The sequence below is a fragment of the Lathamus discolor genome, chromosome 5, assembly GCF_037157495.1.
Source record: "Lathamus discolor isolate bLatDis1 chromosome 5, bLatDis1.hap1, whole genome shotgun sequence".
NCBI classification, from domain to species: Eukaryota; Metazoa; Chordata; class Aves; order Psittaciformes; family Psittacidae; genus Lathamus; species Lathamus discolor.
In genome coordinates, this window is record NC_088888.1 from 44876343 (window position 1) to 44892764 (window position 16422).

At 39.7% G+C, this 16422-nt stretch overlaps 1 long non-coding RNA gene across 1 annotated transcript in view; it reads right to left on the minus strand.

The window, feature by feature from the left end:
- Positions 1 to 15991, minus strand: part of LOC136015131 (uncharacterized) — a 34643-nt gene extending 18652 nt beyond the window's left edge. Inside the window, exon 1 of the long non-coding RNA XR_010613085.1 lies at positions 15904 to 15991. This is a non-coding gene — a long non-coding RNA (uncharacterized LOC136015131). The remainder of the gene's footprint in view (positions 1 to 15903) is intronic.
- Between the last annotated feature and the right edge of the window lie 431 nt (positions 15992 to 16422).

Consider the following 16422-nt stretch of genomic DNA (forward strand, 5'->3'; position numbering starts at 1 on the left):
ATGGAGAAGATTTGATTGAGGAAGACATCAATGACAAGCCTAGTATTACGTATGAAAGTGGGAGAGGTTGGAAATAGATTTTTAGAGTCATCGTCACAAAGGTGGCAGCTAAATCTATGGGAATAACTGAAGTAATCTCCCCTATTCATTTATCTACCCACACATGCACACACCCTCACTGACTTCCTAATTGACGCTGTGGCCAGAGGAGAAACACTGCATTCAAAGAGGCTATTTGTATTTTATTTCTGATCCAGCTGGACCCAAGAGGTGCCAGGAATCTTGTGAGAAAGGCTGCTTTCAAAAAGAAATTGAGCTGTGTTTCAAGCAGTGTGAATTATGGTTCTCTGAAACCTCCAGTCATTCGAAAAACACTTTTTTGCTCACTAAGGCGGCGTGGTAACTTCACATGATAATGTGCTACACCACCAGATAGAGACTTTTAAAATAATTCCTCTACTGGGATGTTGTAACATACCCCAAAAGAAAGGAGTTACTTCGTGAAGAGAAAACTGTTGAATCATTTTTCCCCTTTTCTGTTAGCACTTTTTCCCAGGCATCCTTTTACAGCTTACTCTTTTCATCAACACTTAACTTCCCCCCAACCTCAAAAATACCCCTGGTTCCATGCTGTGCTCTCTCACTAATAACTGTGGAGGGGCCAGAGGCACTGTGGCTGACTCTGAGCTGTCTCTGTGCTGACTGGCCAGCCACTACCCACATAACCATTAGCCAATGGACACCCTTATGCTGCAGTTTTTTCCTCTGCAGAAACAGCCCTCTGTTCCACTCCCCGGGCACTGATTTTCCTTAAATGTTCAGCAGCTTCATATCCCTAAAATCTGTGTACCTTTTCCCAAAGCAGCTGAAATGGTTAAAAAGCTTTAGAAAGCCATTAGAATACAGCAAAAAAAATAGAGGGGTAATAGTTCTATTGAATTTGAGTTTGAGTTTCCCACCCAGTTCATGTCCTCAGTTTAAAAAATATATTAACATGTAGTTCTTAAGAAAAACAAAATTCAGTTACATCACTTTTTTACTGAAACGTAGTTCATGTTCTTCAGGTGTCCCAGGCAGCTACACCATAACAAAGTGCTTATGCCATGCCTTCAGGACACATAACCAAGCAGTAGTGCTGTTTGATTGCAATATTAGCTTTACTGAGATGGTAGGTACGCACATTAAATGCAAAACTGAGCTACGCTGTAATATGTGTAGTCACTGGTCCTTCTTGGCTGAAAATTTGAGTTTGTACATCTCTAGTGTGATCTGCTTTTGATGAAGTCAAGTTCTTCTCTGCCCTACTAATGCCAGATGTGCATGATGTATGTAAGCAGGCGAGTACTCACTCTCTGTCCATCACTGGCAACCAATTTTGGATCCAAAAGGGTCAGCTTGAGCAGTTAATTTTCTAAGGGTTGATAAAGGTAATTGAATAAAAATCTGGGGTTTCTTTTTATACCTTCTCAAGCATTATATTTTCTTTTAAAGATTTCCGTATTTAGAACTAAAGGATGATTGGAAGCATCTAATACAGTGTTCTTATTGTCACTGGAGCAGGGAATGTCTCTTGGGCTATGAATAACAGAGATGGCTGTCTAGGTGGCATGGGGCTGAGAGCTACCCCAAATGGCTTCATGTGTGAACCGTTTTCTGTATTATTGGTGGTGTGGCTATCACACCTCACAAATAGCAGATGAAGATGCACAGAAATATATTTTTCTGCTTTTACAAGTTTACCACATTTGTCCATTTAGAAATGCAATCTCCTGTAGCGTTCACTGCATAAAACCTCTAGCTTCTCGCCACAGAGTCAGTTTTCTTTTCAGGAAGACTGATTTTGTGGTGTTTCTTTTTTAGGAAGTTCTCCACGCTTGAATAGCCGGAGTCCTTACTGAGTTTACAACACTCAGTTTATTGTCTTTATTCTGTCCAGAAGGTTCCCCCAGACTTGTTCCTTTTGGAGCAATAGAGAATCTAATTAAAATCAAGCTTTGCCAAATTATTCAGCTGGGCATTTTGACTCAAAATAGTCACTATGTATTTGCATTTATCTTAAGCTTTTAAAATGTAGGGAGAATTACACAGGAAAAAAAATGTCTAAAATGTTTCTGCCTCACTAATCTCTGTTACTGAGTATAGAACCAGAGAAGAAAATTACTTCATTAACTGCTTCTGACTTACAGAGTTAACATAGCCTGTGTCAATATATTCTGATCCAAAGATACTATCCTTGTTCTTAGATGTTATGCAGCTGCTTTCATCAAAAATCTCCATATTTATGCACTGGGAGGTGTCGAAGTGAAGTCTTGCTTAAGACCAGCAATATAAACAACGTTATACCTCCTTTCAGCAGGAGCTATTCACACACCTGTCTTTTTTGGAAGAGTTTCACTCTGCTATTTTTATTTCCCTATGCTTGTGAACTCAGTAGGTTAAGGATTCCTTTTTTTTTCCCCCTTTTTTGATACATGTGCCAGCTGCACCTTTCCTGTAATCCTTGCTTGATCTGGGGGTGGGCATATCTAATCACAGGAGTGTTAGAGGACCTCAGGGTATAGTGAACATTTTGCATGCCCAACCTACTTCCACTGTGCTAGCTGCTGTTATCTTAAGCATAACTATTACTTCAGACTTGCCAAGTGTTGGGTATGTGACATGACACATATTTTCCCACAATGTCTTGCTCTTCCCCACATAACTTAGTACCTCACTCAACCGTGGGAAATATTTCTCTGTGTACTGGCACATGCAAGACAGCAGTGAATATCATGAAATAAGCAAATCCCATTGACTGGAGTCTCCACAAGTCACTATAGCACAAGTATCTCTGACTCACTCCAGATTGCATTGTCCCTCTAGGATTTTTAGGTGCTCCCCAAAATGTCTTTGTAGATAAAGGTACAGCACAAATTGTGGGGTGAGTCTGGTGGTCCATTCCACCATCCCTGAATCAGCACTTATTTCTATGGCAAACCAAGGAGACAGAAATTCCAATAGATTCTGTTAAAAAATTCTTTCAGCAACCAAGTTTCTCCTACACTTAGGTCTGACAGTCAGCACAAAGCCAGGCTCCTTCCTTCTAGGGGTCAGTTTGGAGACACTCAATGACTGAGAGCACTCTGAGTCTTCTCAGGCTTTTGGCACTTCCCATCATCACTAATGTTGGTGAATTTTAAGTACAGGCAGGGACAGGGACAGTGCTAGTGCAATAATAATACCCTTGAGTATTTCATAAAGGTTATGACATGTCTTTTGCAATATATTTTTGAGCTTCTATAAAGTCAGCAGGGCATAAATGTGTTTGGCCATTAATGTTGAACTCTAGAAACCAACTATTGACAGAACAAACAGTCCTGTAGCACATGGCTAAATCCCACCGATGTCCCATCTGTTGACAGAAAGAATGAGTTCCAGTTCCCTGGAAGTGGAAATATTTCCTCTGTGGTGTGATAGGCGCTTAAAGACTGGGAGAACCTCTGTGCCTGTACAAAGGCAATTTCTTTAAAGCCTTCGAGAGACAGCCCAACCACTCTCCATGACCGGCACATGCTTTCCTATGTCTTTGTTAGTTACCTAATCTTATAGTGAAGGATTATTGCAGTTAATATGCAGTAATTTCATTAATCTACATTTAAGAATACTACAGGATCAGCAATACATTGACTGTATTGCAATATTTATAGTACGTCCTGAATTCTTCCTATACCAGTCAAAATCCCTACATTACAAAGTGTCATGAGCATAGCTTTGGAGATCATCCTTATGACACGTGCACAGGCCAGGCACAAACTGAAGATGCCAAATCTCACTGCAGGGGACTCTTTCTAACTGGGTTGGATCAAGATCTAAAATGCTCTAAATTCTGTCACTGAAAATGTCATACTGAAGCATAACCAGACTTAGATCATTACAACATGGATATACTTACAACATACTATTGTTGCTTAATAAGCATGAAATAAGACCTGCTTTCAAGTGGGGACCTGCCCATCTAGATGACATATTGGCAATATTTAAAGTGCAAGCATTAGAAATCACTTGAACTCAGTGTATGTTACTGCTTCCGGTACTAACACCACTGGAATATTACCTGGCATTATGATGACAAAAAATAGCTATTGCTGGCACACTCCTTAGTCTAGGAGTGAATTTAATTTGCTAGAAAAATAATATTTTTCATAATTCTTGTGAGACAATGAGCCGCAGCTCTTATATATCAGTTCTGACATACAATTGTGGAAAGACCAGTAAACCTAACCAGTTTTCTGGCAGCTTTTACATATAGAGTACCTAATTCCTGAATCTTCTAATTAATAGTGTACCTTATAAATTATAATGAATAATTAAAATTGGTTTTCTTTCAAACTGACAAGGAAAAAATATATATTTGCTTTAAATGATACTCCTGTAAACCAGATTTCACTGTATTATTTTTTTTTCCTATACAGACAAGGGAAACAAACAAATAAATAAATAAATAAATAGGAAATGAAAACTGAAATGTCACTGAGATGGTTGTCCCTGTGGCATATGACAGAAAGAGAATTTCAAATTGGCAAACAGAAAACTTTGCTCAGGAACATCTGCTTATATTAACCGTTAGGTCTACCACTACATATGTAATGTTTTATTTACATTTTATTTCAGAAATGTTCTTTAATATGGTCGACATGTAAGTTTCTTGACACTAGGAGGGAAGGAAACCTGTTAAAAACTGTTACTGTCTCACACATAAATTAAAATTAGGTGATTATGTGTGCTATCTAGCTATGAGATCATAACCATAACAAATTTAATCCACTTCAGTCTGTAAAGGACATCTGTAAAGAATGGGATAGTGGCATCTTCCTCCAATTACAAATAATAGTTCTAGGACATCCATAAATACTGAAAGAAGAATTCTGCACTGTATGGATTTGGGACTGCACATTACAGTAAAGTTAGAAATATTTTATATGTAAGTAATACATAATCATAAATATATATAGTCAAATGAACATACATGTGCATACATGTGCACACACACTAAGTACCTCTCATTGCTAATAACTGGGAAAAGCAGAAGAACATCTGAAAAGAATGTAATATACTACTGCATGTCTCTCGTCTTACGCCATATGTGGTTCTCTTCTCACAGCAAAGGAACCCCCATTCATGGAACCCTCAAGTGGAATTGTGCAGAAGTGACCCCTCTGAAGTGCTTAAAACACAGCAGCTTTGCTACAGGTTTGTATATAAAAATTGTGCAATCAGGAAGCCTAAATGACTGTTCTGTTGCTTGGAAGAAGGGAAGTAAAAATGGAGACTTGGATATCTCAGCACTTACATAAATGTATTCCTTATTTTACTTTCGGATACTTTTGAAATACAGCAAGTCTGTTAACCTACCTCAACCTTAACTATATGCTGAGCATAGTGCATAAGCTATATGCTGACCTGCAGAGAGAGGGAAGCTGTCCTGACATGAAGCAAGTACACATCACAAGATACTGTGGAAGGGCGTCTTCTTTCTCAATCAGAAAGATAACTAAATTATTTGAAGATAAAATGTCAGCTGATAGCATTTAAAAATCTCTGTTCTGCATCTTTTTATTTATTTTTTTCTCTTTAAGAATCAGCCTTTCCTGATCACCATACAGTGTAGATTTCAATTCTGTGTTCAGTTTCTGGAAAAGCTATTTCTTAGAAACTGCAATATAGAGGACATAATATAAAGGATTTTATTTATGTCTGACATTATTTTCTTCTTCTTTTAGAATCAACACAAAAATAAAGAAAGACCATACATAAAAAATTTGGTTTTCCAGGACCAGCACTTTCCATGTCACATTTCAAGTAAATATTATTTTATTCTCAGGCAAATTACATCACCTCATAAAGATTTAAAACGCCAGCAGATGTCTGAGCAACAGCAAAAATACCCAGTAGTATTAGAAGGTATTTATTTAGAATCAGAAAGCAACCAAGAGCTAATATTCAACGTTACCTCAGGGTACAAATTTTAGTTACAGTTCAGGAGGAAAGCGAGCTGTAAAAAATAGGTTAAAAAATCATACTCCAGCAACTACAAATTGCAGCTCAAAGAAGCTGTTTACTGAAAGCCTTGTTTCACAAACTGAAGTTGAAATAAGCCCATGGTCCTCCAACAACTTCCATTCCCCCATGCTCAAACACTGTTCTGAGTTTCCAGTCAGGCATGGTGACCTTGTCATAGAGCAATTGCTGTCCACAAGTCAATGTATGCAGTCTCTTTCGCAGCCAAAATTTATTATTCTGATGTGTCTTTCTTCTTAAACGCACCTGTTCACAGAGTGTTACCGTGTCCTCAGCGGGTCTTAATTGCCATTGGGTCTCAAGAAGATCCTGGGCAACCTCTACACCTCAATAAAGTAGGGTTTTCAGACTTACAAAGGACATGGGATGAAAGTATGACCAAAAAATTATTATTCAAGCATTGACGAGCGTGGTGATTGTAGATGCAACAAAAACCACTTCCAAATAGTATTGAATACAGAATTGATAACTATGTAAGGAACACTAAAATGCCTTAGATGGGTAAAAGTTTTTATATACTCTGAGCTCAAAACTGAACAATGAAAAAAAATAGTGAAAAGGAATTAAATAAACTTCATTTATTAAATACTGGGATATAAAAAGAATATTTGTTTTCATAACCTGGCATTAACGGTTGAAAACAGAAAGTAAACAATGAAAATACACGAAGAACAATAAAATCTAAAAAGAATGGAAAAGCAAATGTTGAAATAAATGAACCCTCCTTTTCCTTTCAATAACTGAAGTAAGGTTTTTCATATGATTGAAGCATTCCCTCTACAAATTTATGAGCTAAGTATCTAAGAAAACTATGTAAGAAAAGGACAAAGAAAACAGATCCTTAATAATTTATTATTTCTCTAACATTCAACAGTCATCTAAACAAGCTCAATACGAGTGAACAAGCTCAGTATTAGTGAACAGTGTGCTGCTGTGGCAAAGAAAGCACACAGGATGCTAGGTTACATCAATAAGGGCATCAGCAGGAGAGATAAAGTCGTTATCCTAGTCAGCGCTTGTCAGGCCGCACTTGGAATACTGTGTTCAGCTTTTGTTCCTGCTATACAAAAAGATGTGGACAGGCTGGAGAGGGTCCAGAGAAGGGCCACAAAGGAGATCAAAGGACTTGGAAGCCTGCCGTGTGAAGAAAAGCTGAGAGAGCTGTGTTTGTTCAGCCTAGAGAAAAGAAGGCTCAGGAGAAGCCTTATCACCATGTTCCAGTATTTAAAGGGTGGCTACAAAAGAGATGGAGACTCCCTTTTTCCAAGGAGTCACATGGAAAAGAGTAGGGGGAATGGATTCAAGTTACTCCTGTGGAGATTTCTGTTGGACACAAGAGGAAAACTTTTTACAAAGAGAACAATCAGCCATTGGAATAATCTCCCCAGGAAGTTCTGGATTCCTCAGAATTTGAAGCTTTTAAGATTCAGCTTGACAGGGTGCTGGATCATCCTCTCTAGATCATGCTTTTGCCTAAGAAGGTTGGACAACCTGGGATTCTATGAAATGTAAAACTAGTCTTTGGACCTCAAAAGTGGTATCACCAGTAATATGCTATATACCTACAGTGTTTCTTACTCAGTGACCTGAAGTATTTTGGTTTAGCTGTTGGTTCTCTCTACTTCCTTCATACATTATGCTTGGTTATCATACCAAACAGGGCAGAAAATATACGTCTTACTGCTTCCTTTTATAAATTCAGCAATATTTCTAAAGTTTGGTCCTCCAGATTTCTGTACCAAAGCTTCACGGGACTAAGTAGGTGTTGCAAGAGGAACTTAATGAGCCTTCCTTTTCTTCAGCTCAGATGTTTATTTTAAGCCACAGCCTCTGACCTGCTTGCTTCGCAATGTGTGGAAGTTACAGTCATCAGAGCAGTTTCAGCAGTACCTGCATGAGTTTTCAGACCTAATTTCTTCATGTGGAGGAAATGGTATGTTTTCTTTTAGTAACTGCATTTATTGTGCTATGATTAGTTTTATTTGTGCAGTGATTAAGGATGGCAACCTATCTTTCTAATCAATGGATGATGTTTCTTTTCAGATCCTGTGCTTATCAGAGATAGGCAAAAGTGTGGCAGTCAAACACCCAGAGTTAGAGGCTACACCCATCACTAATATGAATGTCTTTCAGAGAAACCTGAAATACAGAAGGCTGATTTTTATCTTGTGAACACCTGTGAGTAATTGGTGGCTGTGATTAGATACGGTTCTTCTCTCCGTGGTCCCACCGGTGTCAGTGCTATGTAAGTGAAAATGCTACTCACTGAGGATTTCCCAGACACAGTGGGACTTGCACAGACCTTTCACAGATCTAAAGGACTGTACAAAAACAGAGTTCATCTGGCTCCACAGCATTTAAGTGGATATAAACAATTTCATTGTTTGCATGGTGGTTTTTACACTAGGATTTTACACTTTTCCACCTATTTATTATTAAAAGTTAGAAAGAGATACATCCCCTTTTCCTTACACAGCTGGGTTGAATAAGAAAAATGTGTATTGTTTTGCATGTATTATACAGGTCTCACATTGTCTGTGATATCTAATTTTTGCTGAGCACCAGAAGCTAAAATGCATGGAAACTGTCAACAGAAAGTGAGTAAAAAAGAAGTGGCAATGTGACTGCCTCTGAAGAAAAGAGGTCTACTTCAGGCATACTCCTCTCAGACAAACAGCGCTGGTGCTTCTTCAGACTGAGCTGAGGTCAAGGTGGATTTTACACATGAAAGCTGGCTTGGCAAAGACGAGGGATGAGCTGCCACTAACAGTGAGCAGAAGGGAGCTCTGGGCAGTCAGGCAATGTAGCAAGTAGCAGGCTTCCTTACCAAGCTGGGGAAGAGCCAGACCTACAAGCAGGTCAAGCTAAGCTACAGCCTTTTGCTCTTTAGGCCACTTCTTTGGATACTCCTTTGGCAAATAAACATGACTTTGTTTTGGAGAAGCTTTTTTTCTGAGTCATTTTAATTAACTGCTGTCACAACAGAGATAAAGGGTGTGTATGTGCCAAATCCAGTTAGGCCTGTCACATTAACCCTGCTGGTAAACAAGCAAGTTGAAGCCTTGAGTTGTAATATGAAAGTGGGAACACACAGGATTCCCCTGAGAGGGACTCACCCGTCTCCAAAAGTGTGCACTGATGAAAGACAAAAATAGGTCACCTGTCTGGATGACCACAGCTACACCAAGGAAAAGAGAAGACACCTCTTGCTGCATCCTTTAGGCAGAAAAAGAAGAAAATGTTTCCTTTTCCTAAATGGTGGGAAGTTGAAGAGAAGTCTGTCTTCTACCACCAGCTAGAAAAGGAAGGCATGAAGAGGTGAGGTGTTTCTATTAATCTGTTACTCAGATGTTAAAATGACAATCCACTGTGATTACAACATAGATACTTGTCCTAGAAAAGAAGCTTTTGCAGGTGTCAGTGACACAGGGAGCTGGAAGAGGAATCAACATGTTGCAACCAACACAGTATACAGTGGGCAGGGTCAGGTGGCACAAGGATGTAAGAAACCTCTGGCTGGCTCCACTGCTAACACTTTTTAGAATTTACTGGGATTTCCTTGAAACTAATAAATCAAAAACATCTTGCAAAGTTGAAGTCAAGATTAACTACTTCAGAGAACTGGCCACAATTTTATGCGCCACAGGGACAAGTCACATTATTTTTCAGTTCGTCTTATCCTAGTACCTTCCTCTGTCCCACTGCTGATGCATACTTGCATTTTCCCAGGACCTGAGAACTCTGTACAGGATGGTTGGACAATCAGGACCATTTAAAGTATATGTAGATAATTTCTTCCAAGAAGTGCTACAAGAAGTGCCAAGACCTTTGTCATCTCCATGGAGATGAGTGACGTGCAAGAATGCTTGATGTCTCTCCCAAGAAGGCTGATGTCCCTCCTTCAACATTTTCATCTACAGAGAGCATGCTTCTGGTTTTCACCCAGCTCTATGCCTCCTAAATTCTGTGAGGGTCTCACTGCTCAATCCCATGGAAAATTTAGTCCCTCCATCTGGGACATAAACAGCACAAAGCTTTTCATTTGTGTAGGCAAAACTGAATTCTGCAATGCTGGGGTGAGGTACCTAAGCTACTTTGGGGGGGGGGGGGGGGGGGAGGGAAGACACAAAAAATATAGAGAAACTAGAGGGAAACTAGGAAAAATAAACTACATGAGAAGCTCAGAAAGCCAGCATTGCTGATCCTGCTGTAACAGAAGGTTTGGGGAGGCTGGAGAGGGTTTTATTCCTTTTGGCATTATTGCTTCCCTAGACCCCCTGACGTTTTGCCTGGATAGTGGTAGTACCTGGCTTTCAGGGCTCTGTGCCAGGCACAGTACTTCAGCGGTTTACAGATGCAGCTGCCTCATTTGCCTTTGCCTCAAAACAGAATCATCCCCTTTTACCCCAGCCCCTGCAGCCTGCTCCTTGCTGGTTTTCTTTTCTCTTTCCTCTTTCCTTTCCTTTCCTTTCCTTTCCTTTCCTTTCCTTTCCTTTCCTTTCCTTTCCTTTCCTTTCCTTTCCTTTCCTTTCCTTTCCTGTCCTGTCCTGTCCTGTCCTTTCCTTTTCTCATTTCTTTCTTTTCTTTTCTTTTCTTTTCTTTTCTTTTCTTTTCTTTTCTTTTCTTTTCTTTTCTTTTCTTTTCTTTTCTTTTCTTTTCTTTTCTTTTCTTTTCTTTTCTTTTCTTTTCTTTTCTTTTCTTTCTTTTTCTTTTCTTTTTTCTTTTCTTTTTTCTTTTCTTTTCTTTTCTTTTCTTTTCTTTTCTTTTCTTTTCTTTTCTTTTCTTTTCTTTTCTTTTCTTTTCTTTTCTTTTCTTTTCTTTTCTTTTTTTCTTTTCTTTTCTTTCTTTTCCTTTTTTCTTTTCTTTTCTTTTCTTTTCTTTTCTTTTCTTTTCTTTTCTTTTCTTTTCTTTTCTTTTCTTTTCTTTCTTTTCTTTTCTGTTCTTTTCTTTTTTCTTTTCTGTTTTTCCTTTCCTTTCCTTTTCTAGTCTTTTTCCTTTTCTTTTCCTTTCTTTTCTTTTTTCTTTTTTCTTTTCTTTTGTTTTCTTTTCTTTTTTCTTTCCTTTCCTTTCCTTTTCTCTCTTTTCCTTTTCTCTTTTTTCTTTTCTTCTCTTTTCTTTTCTTTTCTTTTTTCTTTTTTTTCTCTTCTCTTCTCTTTGCTTTTATTTTTCTCTTCTTTTCTTCTGTTTTTTTTTTCTTTTTTTCCTTTTTTTAAGGAAAATGTGGTTATCCTGTAATAACTAAGTTTCAGAAGCTGTGCTTTTAGAATAAGCTGGTAGCATGGCACTTACAACAAAGCCTAATGGGTTGGCAATTTCCCTCAGACTTTAGACTTAATCCTATGCAGATGGTTCCTAGTGGGCCCAACAAGAGATTTTCTTTTATCTGGCTTTTTGGGAAGGGTTAAAACTTTTTGTTTGCAAAATTACTTCATAAATGCTGATTAGCACTGTTAATTGTTACTGAACTGCCATATGTAACTATATGCAAGCATCTCTAATTGTCCAACCCCATGCTTCTGCAAATTTGCGTTATTTTGCTAATTGAGCTTTGTCTTTATTTGGCCGAAACTTGTTGTGACTGGAACTGTTACTCTGTGGTTGTACGGAAGCCAAAAGAGGGAGGCTTGATTCCAGCTGGGAACTGTAATTGATATTATTATCTACAATGCAAATAATTATAACTCAGTGTACTTCCTCTTCAGTAGGTTTTTCTTGGCAGGACTATTTGACCCTTACTGTTGAATTATTCATTTTCCCCCCACTTAAAATATATAGTCCATTTCTTTATTCCACTAACATGGCAGTCTATTCAAGAACTTAGACAAATACAGCCCAGTTCATGTACATTTGGAACCTGTATAAAGCTGCTGCCCTCCTCATCAGGACCTGCATAGTACCAAAAAGTGCCTCTCTGTCAAATTTTGTAAACAGATAGCAAATAAGGTAGTAACATATCAGTTAATTACATGAAGATTGCAAATTTGGCATAATTTCCCAGTGAACATACTGTAATCTGGATACAAACAAACTGTAAGCGGAGTACAAACAAGTAACAAACCTACTTCATAGAATCATAGAATAGTTAGGGTTGGAAAGGACCTTAACATCATCTAGTTCCAACCCCCCTGCCATGGGCAGGGACGTCTCACACTAAACCATCTCATCCAAGGCTTTGTACAACCTGGCATTGAGCACTGCCAGGGATGGAGCATTCACAACCCCCCTGGACAACCCATTCCAGTGCCTCACCACCCTCACAGGAAAGAATTTCCTCCTTATATCCAATCTAAACTTCCCCTGCTTAAGTTTTAACCCGTTACCCCTTGTCCTGTCACTGCAGTCCCTCATGAGGTGTCCCACCCCAGCATCCCTATAGGCCCCCTTCAGGTACTGGAAGGCTGCTATGAGGTCTCCACGCAGCCTTCTCTTCTCCAGGCTGAACAGCCCCAACTTTCTCAGCCTAACGTGTTAGATATAAACAAACCTGAAGTGAACAGACTACAGATTAGCAAAAAAGAGAAGCACACACTGGTTACAGGCCGAGCTCCAGCAGTAAGACGATGTCCTCATCTACGCGCTCACCAGAACATTTGCCTCAGCAGTTCACCACCACCAGCAGAGTTCAGAAACTGGGTTGCAGACTGCTCCTTCAGGGTGAGCTTCATTCTTCCTGACACAGAGACATGGCATTGCTGCTTTTGTACAGAGACAGGCTCTCACTCTTTGGGAAGGGAAATATACCTGATAAAAACGGCAACTGATACTCCTACAAAACTTTCTTCTCTAAGCAACACTGGCTTCACCAAAAGCAGTAAAATTTGCTGAAAACTATTAACTGACTTTGTCTTCTCAGGTAGTATGACTGGATTCCAGCTGGTCTTTCCACAAAGGAGGAGGTGACCTCAATACAATGTTGCAAATATCTGTAAAATGGACTTTCAGCTTCTAGGGGTCGAGTTTTATCTGTAGTAATCTATCTGAATGCATTACTGAAGGACATTTGCCTGCAGTTTTATCTCCAGTGAAATTGGATTAACTTCTATAATTTTCTTAGTTTATCTACAGGCAGACTGAGGTAGGAGAAGAAGGGTTCCACTGCCTGAGAGATATTTTGCTGGCTCTTTTTGTTTCCAGTTGGTAAATCATTCAGCTAAAATACATTTATAATTTAGCACAAACAATACTACATCATATTTCATTCACATTAACAGTTAAAATGTATCCCTAACTCTTTACAGGGAAGACACCATTCCATTAGCCATAGGGATGTTACATGATTGAATATTAATTGGGCTGCCACAATAATGAAAGTAGAAAATACTCCGGGTGATGGTGTCCCACAGCCCTGCAGCTGAGAGGGCAGTGGTGAGCACTTTGGTGGATGTCGCTGCCATGAGCACACAGCAGAGGCTGAGGGGAGGTTTGGCAGGGTATCCTTGATCCTCTCCTGGCTGTGAACCTCACTTTTCAGAGAGCCCAGTCCCAGTTCTTCTCTCTCTGAGTCTTGTCTCCAGCCTCTTGTGTCCCAGAGTGCCCAAGAGATCAAATAACCTCACTCCTCCTTCTTCAGAACATCTCAGTATTTCCAAAGCTGAATATCCAGCCCCCTGTACCTTTTTCTCCATGTTCCTCCCATTCACAATTTCACCATCCTCAACTCTCTTTGCTCCTCTTAACTCCCTTCTCCAATCCACCCAACCCTAAGCTCAGCATGGACCGCATACATCCTATTTCAGGACTCCATTCTCCTTGCTGCCCTAATGCCCTCCCACTTTTCACCTCCCCAACTCCTGCTTCAGTTCTGCTTTCTTTCTGACCAGCTATCCTCAATCCTGCCTCAAAGCATCTCCCATGCACAACATCTACTTCTCCAAGTACAACCCGAGGCACTCCTATTTCTCTCAATCCCTAGGTCCTTCTGCCCTGTTACAAGACTCACAGTCAGATCGTCTGCATCTGCTGGACATGGATGAGTTGTTCGTCTTCAAACTGTTGTATTACCCCCAGCCACTGGCATTTGCTTCCTACCTCCTATCTGCCTGAGAATAGCCTGGTTCTCCCAAACTTGCTTTGCCTGGGTCAAGCTGGCAAAAAATAATAAATAGATAGCAGACAGGGACTCAACTATCTTTTGTTTATCCCAGTGGGACATAAAGGATAGAAAAGGAGGATCTGTCTGAGAAAAAATGATTCTGTGGTAGCCACAGGAATCTGAGGACAGTGGCTCAGTTCATCACATGCAATCTGAGTGCTGAAGCAAAGTAGGGCTCCAAAGCTATATGCTTCAGGGAAAGAAAACAGTTGAGGAAAATAGCTTCTGGTTATATACTAATATGTACTAGTTTCAAGTATGTCTCTAGTCAGAAGCAACACTCAGCTTTGTTTGGATAATAACAGTTCCAAAAAGAGCAGGATCCAGGCAAGGGTTTTCTTCTGCATTTCTTTTCTTGTTCTATTAGGATATCCTTGCCTTCAAAAGCCTTCTCCTGTGATGGTCAGCAGGAAATAAATGCAAGGCAAGAAATTGAAAGATTCTGGGGACTTTCCTTTTTCTCACAGGAGAGCCCAAAGAAGTAATGCTCAAGTTACCTTTCTGTGGCTGACCTTGAGGCTTCCAGTTGCAGGCTTCCCTCTTTTCTTGGCCAGAACAGTCTTCTCCTTTCTTTTCCTTAATTAACTGACCTTCCTTGTCAAGTGCTGGACGTGTGTGGGCAATAAAAGTTGAGGTCCCTGACAACCCAGAATGTCTTCCTGAAAGCTTTGCTAATACAAAGCTGTTGACCACATTACTGAGCTGGTGGCAGAAAGTAATAGGCAAGTATTTTAGCAGTTTGCAGGCAAGATCAAGGTTCAAAATGTCTTCGTGGGACACATGGAGAAAGTGAATAAATGCACATCCTTAATTACCAAGTCTAAACCCTGTCATGTGAAATCCCATAGCCCTCCCACTGGTCCATTATCATTGCTGTCAATCTTTAGTTAATTAATCTTCTGTAACTCATAATTTCAATGCATAATGAGGTGATTGTGCTACTGAAAATATCGAGGCACCTGGAACTGGCAGAATGTTTTGAAGCAGACTTTTAAATTTTATTAGAGCCTGTTGGAGAGGAAGAAACAGTCCAAAGACAAAGAAACTTAGAGAAACCTAACATGTACATCCACTGGGGATATTACGCTCCTTCCCAGTCTCATTTCATCTTACTCCTGAATAAATATTTTGAGAGTGGGGAAAAGGCATTAGAAGTTTAAGGGTAGTTTAAAATACAGGTACAATACAAGGGTAGTTTAAACAGCACTCTTGGGTACAAGTGCCGTGCTTCCCTCACAATAATCTGTGTTTGAGCACCAATTAGACCATGAAGATTTCATGCCCACCCTTCGTGCCCACAGCAATCTGCATAACAACCTAAGAACATGTTTCATCCCAGTTACAGAGATACTAAATAAAAACGCACAAGGAAAACACACTGAACAAATTGAAAAATAGATGGGGATGAGAACAGCCTAACCCCCAGGAAAGTGAGCCAGCAACAAGAAGCACTTTCTCTTACACAGGTTTTAGCTGGAAAAGCAGAAACAGAGAGAGTTCTTCCTCCAGTAATCATTCCAACTCTAGTCATTTAACCTTCACAGCAGAAGAAAGGGCAATGAGAGAACAATCAAATCAATCTATTTCTCCATTGGTAAATTACTTACTCATTAATGTTATAATGGAAATATCTGAGATCATTTACACAGCTCCAGCACTACAGATTAGAGGTTTTTTTAAAAACCCACCAAGTTCTGTTTTCTAAATGAAGCATGGCTTTGTGGCATTTGGTCAACATTTTCAAGATTACTTGCCTGCTGGTAAGCACTTAATACCGGGGGCCAGGTTTTCAGAGCTTCTGATTGTCAGACAAATCTCACCTATGCCTGCGGTTTGCTCTGCCTCTTGTCATATCTGGAAATAAGACTGATCTGTATACATCAACATTGATTATGGGCCTCTGACCCGAGGCACATGAGTCTGAATGGGTTTTCCTCATGACTTCATGCCTGAAAAATCCAACAATGGGAACCACGTGTACCTTTCTCCTCTGCAGGTACATTCATTCCCCGACCTTGCTAGTTTGCTCCCCAAGCTTATTGAAAAAGGACCTGAAATTCTGCAGTTAATGAAATGTAAAGAGGGTGCTACAAATCTACCAAGGCCTCCAGCCATCCAAGACGTATGCCACGTGACTGCTTGAATATTCAGAGCTGCTTTGCAAAAGCAAGCAGAAAAGCAATGTCATTAACAATGGAAGATAGTAGCTACCACTACCAGTCTTTGAGAGTAGCTGGCCCCCAGAGCTCTTGAACTTCATCAGCCATTTAAAT